The sequence below is a fragment of the Penaeus chinensis genome, chromosome 34, assembly GCF_019202785.1.
Source record: "Penaeus chinensis breed Huanghai No. 1 chromosome 34, ASM1920278v2, whole genome shotgun sequence".
NCBI classification, from domain to species: domain Eukaryota; kingdom Metazoa; phylum Arthropoda; class Malacostraca; order Decapoda; family Penaeidae; genus Penaeus; species Penaeus chinensis.
In genome coordinates this window covers 5,910,787-5,915,786 of record NC_061852.1, presented here as the reverse complement: position 1 = coordinate 5,915,786, position 5,000 = coordinate 5,910,787, and the positions used below count along the sequence as shown (strand labels likewise).

General features: G+C 47.3%; 1 protein-coding gene across 19 annotated transcripts in view; it reads right to left on the bottom strand.

The window, feature by feature from the left end:
- Positions 1 to 5,000, bottom strand: part of LOC125043462 (kinesin-like protein unc-104) — a 117,904-nt gene that overhangs the window by 104,957 nt on the left and 7,947 nt on the right. Inside the window, exon 1 of one of the 19 annotated variants that reach the window (XM_047639535.1) lies at positions 2,507 to 2,743. The exons of the other annotated variants lie outside the window; for them this stretch is intronic. The gene's annotated coding sequence lies outside the window, so the exon portion shown is untranslated. Of the gene's footprint in view, positions 1 to 2,506; positions 2,744 to 5,000 lie in introns of those variants that run through there. 19 annotated transcript variants of the gene reach the window in all.

Here is a 5,000-nt window from a genome sequence, read left to right as displayed (position 1 = left end):
ATTATCTACTATTTCCTTTATTCTTTACTTACACCAAAAACCCTTAAAAAAAATTAAAAAAAAAAAAAAAACTTAATCTGCGAATCAATCTATTCCCTTCTTTATTCCCACGAAAAACAAGATGGCTAATCCACTCTAAGCCCTTCCTCCTCCCCTCACTCAACCCCATCCTCATCTCCCCTCCGCCAATCCTCCCCTTGCCTTGATGACCCCGGATGACCTCATCAATCTCCTCTTCCCCCCCTCTCCCCCCTCTCCCCCCTCCCCTTAGAGTATTGACCACCTCGACACTTGATGGTTCTCGCTTGCTACATCGTCTGAATGACTAAGCCACTTTGCTTGCTTGCTTGCCTTTGCTTGCTTTTTTATTGCAAGATCGTATGAATGAATAAGCCACTTTGATGCTTTTCTTGCTTGCCTTCGCTTGCTTTTACTTGCTTTTGCTTGCCAAGGTTTGTTCTTGCTCGCTTGCACCTCGTGTTTTTTTCAAGACGAAGCCGGGTTGATTAATATGGCTTTGGGTGAAGTTTTCGTGTGCAGAAAATGAAGAAAAAAAAAAATACGAAAAAAAGATAAAACACACGAAAGATTTAGAATAAAAAACGATGCCGTCAAAAGAAAATGATTATCTTCAAAAATCTTTTTGATATAACAGCTCTTTTTTTTCTCGATTGCTGTCTTCTTTCCTTCCTTCCATGACCAAAAGACCAGCGAAGGAGAAAGACAAACACAATCTATATCCCTTCTCCCCTCCCCTCCCTCCCCCTCCAACCCACCTCTTCCCTCCCAGCCAAACTACCCATCTCTCTTTCTCTTAAAAAAAAAAAAAAAAAAAAAAAATAGAGACAAAAATAAAATAAAAATAAAATAAAATGAAATAAAATAAATAAAATATAAATCAAAGTATACAGAATAACCTGGAAAATCCTGTTAAACGGAACACTATATCCTCAAGTTCCTGGAACCAGAAACTCCTCTGCATCCTCTTCCCTCCCCCCTCCCCCCGTGTTGTCCCAGCTGCAACAACAGCTGATGATCAATATCCTCGGTCTTACCTCCCGGCGAAGCGCTACCACACGCCGAAACGGATATAGGCCTACCTACACGCAAGCCAAACCTGTATGAGAATATTCCTACACGTCAAAATTTTGCAAAACTACAACCCACGGGCAAGACCTATGCGATAGGCCTCCATACACACGAGTTATATCAATGTGAAATAGGGACACGCACACACACACACACAAACTGTGCGAAATAGGCTCAGACACGCGCCGTACCTGTGTTAAGTAGGCCTATCGCCGGCTGTCTGGACAACCCAGTTTGAGGTTCTAATGGGAGAGCTTTTTCGCTTTCGAACGGGGCGGAGAAAATGTACTAAAAAACGAAATGTAATATGTTCTATTTAGATAGATTAGAATGCGTGATTTTGTGTAATTGCTGCAACCAACGTATATCTTTTCGCATATAATCTTGTATGTCCTTTTTCCAACAATTTTTAAAAGTAACTTTATCAAAGACAAAAAAAAAAAAAAAAAAAAAAAAACATTTCCTTCACTTATATATCTGAAAAAAAAATCCTCAAGAATGTTCTCGAATAAAAAACGATCTCTGCAAAAGATTCTCAAAAAAGGGGACCGTAACTTATACATAACCATACTTGACTTTTTTTCTTTCAATTTCAAAATATCGAAGGTAATTTGACGATTACCCACCCTATTAAACATCTCTCTAACATGATATATATTTTGGATTCTTTGTTGATATACACACGATTCCTTATAACCGAGAAGAATCATTACGTAAAAGAATCCCCCCCCCCTTTTTTTTTTTACCCTAAACTGCAAAGCAATGTAAACCGAAACCACCACGGAAGCCTCTAAACTCAGCACGGAACCCCTCTGAACCGAAATCTAATGCGGATTGGGTGGTTACGTGATTAGGGGGAGGGAAAGGGGGAGAAGGAGGGGGAGGGAGAGAGAGGAGAGGAGTATTAGGATCTTTAGAAAGGTAAATTTCCTCGTTGATCGTCATCCTTATCCCTGCAGGATGAACTGGAGGACCAGCTGGGATGAGGACCGACGAGGAGGACTTCAGCAATACGGAGGGCTGACTGAAGGAATTCTCGGTTCGCAATCTCTCGTGAACATATGATCCGCAGATTTCGTAATTTGCATGCAACATCTCCTGAAATGTTACTTCAATTGCACGGAGATTCGACGCTCGCTGCAAGAACAGAAAGGAAGGCGGAGAGCTGTGTGTTGCAGAGCAGCTGGTGCGGCGGAGAAAAAAAAATATAAGGGGGAACTGCGTCACAACACGGGGCACTGGAGGGAGCGACGTCCCCCTCCCTCCCTCCCTCCTCCCGCTCAGGCCCCAAAAAACTAGCTGAAATTTCCCTTTCCCAAGTCCCACTCCCTGGCCCTCCGGATTCTCAATCGGGCAAAGGCAAAGGGCTCGTCGGGCTGAGGGCGAGAGGCGGTGGGCGCGGCTATAGTATACTCACGCCGAGGCAAGATGGCTTCCAGGCACCAGCGAGTGATTGATCGGCGACGGAGCTGAGCTGCCCCGGACACTACCACGAGGAAGGAGGAAGGGCCTCGAAGCTCCAAGTCCTGAGGCTTTGCTGGCCTAACACCGCTGCCTCCACGCTACACCGCGGCCCGGCCCCATCTTCACTAGAACCCGCGCAAAAAATATCCCGGCAGACGGCGACTTGGGTGTACACAGCAAGACGGAACACTCGCCAGAAACACAGTGCCTCTGCCGCGAGCTTCCAGGCGGACGCTGACGTCACCGGCGCCTGCGTCCTGCCACCGCCCACTAGACTTCCAGCGCCTCCCCCTCTCCCCCTCACCCCCCCTCCTCCTCCCCCTCCGGCAGCCAACACTACCACCACCACCGCTGCCAACATTCGCATACGGGTGCTCCACACGTATTTAGTCTTGTCCTGCCATAATCTGCACCGCCCTTTCACTGGAAATGTGGGAGATAGAAAAACAAAACAAACAATCAAAAAACATTTCACCTGCCAATCCCCGAAAGAAAAATATCCGGCAGAAGAGAACGAGCTATGACGTCATCGCACGTTACGTCATAGATATTGACCAATGGGAGGTCGAATTTGTAGCCATTTCGTTCTACCGACGAAGATCTAATCTAAAAATCGCTGACACTCGCACTGCATATCTCTCTAATATGCCCACTCCCCCACACATATGACAGAAACCCCGCTGTCAAAATAAGCACAAGATCCGCGAGCCAATATGTTGACAAAACACGACACGAAATCTCCGAAGTGGCAACCCCCCAGTCGACCAAACATCGATTGCGGGCTCAACCGTAGCCACGAAAATACAACGGAGGTGAATAATAAATAATTTCTATTATTAGGGAGAGGCTAGGGGGGGGGGGGAGGAAGGGAGACAGACGGTGAGAGGGAGAAGGGAGATTTAATGCCCTTTTCGGCGACCTTTTAATTCTCTCTTTTCTTCTCGTCTCCCTGAATGAGAGGAATTCACACGGAGTCGGAGATTCGTTTCTCGGTTCGGATCGCCTCGTCGTCGCCCCGGTTCGAATTTCCCTTGCGGATCCCCTCCCCCGCGTCCTCCCTCTCGCCCTCCCAAGCCCTCTCTTGTTGTTGTTGTTGTTTGTGGTGGTGTTGTTGGTGTTGTAGTTGTAGTCGTCTTCGTTTTCGCCAGCTGCCTTTTCTCTCTAGTTGTTTCTTCTTCTTCTTCTTCTTCTTCTTCTTCTTCTTCTTCTTCTTCTTCTTCTTCTTCTTCTTCTTCTTCTTCTTCTTCTTCTTCTTCTACTCCTTTTCCTTCTTCTCCTTCGTCTTCTTCTTCTCCTTCTACTTCTCCTTCTTCTTCTTCTTCTTCTTCTTCTTCTTCTTCTTCTTCTTCTTCTTCTTCTCCTTCTCCTCCTCCTCCTCCTCCTCCTCCTCCTCCTCCTCCTCCTTCCCCACCTTCCCTCCTTCATCAACCCTTGTTACACTGCGTTTACGTCCATTCCGGCTAAGATTTTATTTTTTTCCTTCGAATTTTGACTTCTTCGGTCTTCGGTCTTCTGATCCGGCAAGACCAAAGAGATGGCACTCTTTTTCTTGTTCTTCTTCTTCTTCTTTTTCTTCTTCCTCTTCTTCTTCGTTGCACGACACCCTTCTATTGCCTCTCTCCCCCACCCTCTCTCCCTCTCGTGAGGAAACCCGTGATTTGGCCAAGGAGGGAGAAAATAAGGGAGCGAGGGGAGACAAGGGGCTAAAAAGGGGAGACGGGGAAGAAGGAGGAGAGGAGGAGTGGGGGAAGAAGGAAAGAAGGGGAGAAGAGAAGAGTAGGGTAGAGGAGACGAAAGAGGCGAAGTGCGTAAGGTAGAGTAGAGTAAAGAAGAGGGGATAAGAGTAGAGTAGAGCAGGGTAGAGGGGAAAGGGGAGAGTAGGAAGGAATACGAGAGTAAAGAATACGAGAAGGGAGGAAGGGAAGGGGAGGAAAGAGAAGGGAAGGGAAGATAGAGGGGAAGGCGATGGGAAGACTAGACATAAACACAACCATGCATACACTCTGACGCCTTACGGTGGGTATTGATTCAACCAGTCGTCATGCAATGGCAAGAAAGGGGGGGGGGGGGGGGGAGAGGGAGAAGAAGAGGGAATGGGAAGGGGGGGAGGGGGAGGGGAAGGGGGAGGGGGAGGAGGAAGAGGAAAAGAGGAAGAGGGAGAAGAAGAGAATGGAGGAATGAGAAAAGGAGAGGGAGAGGGAGTGAGAGGGAGAAGGAGAGGAAGAGGGAGAAGGAGCTAGAGTGAGAGTGAGGAGTAAGGGTAAGAACGAACGAGTTAGGAGTTCGAGTCAGAGGGAGAGGGAGAAGGAATGAGAGGGAGAAGAAGAAAGCGAAAGAGAAGGAGAGGGTTACGAGAGAGGGGGGAGAAGAAAGAAAGGAAGGGTAGGTGAAGTAGGAGAGGGAGAAGGGGAAATGGAAAAAAAAAAGAGTAGGAGGGACAGGGAGGA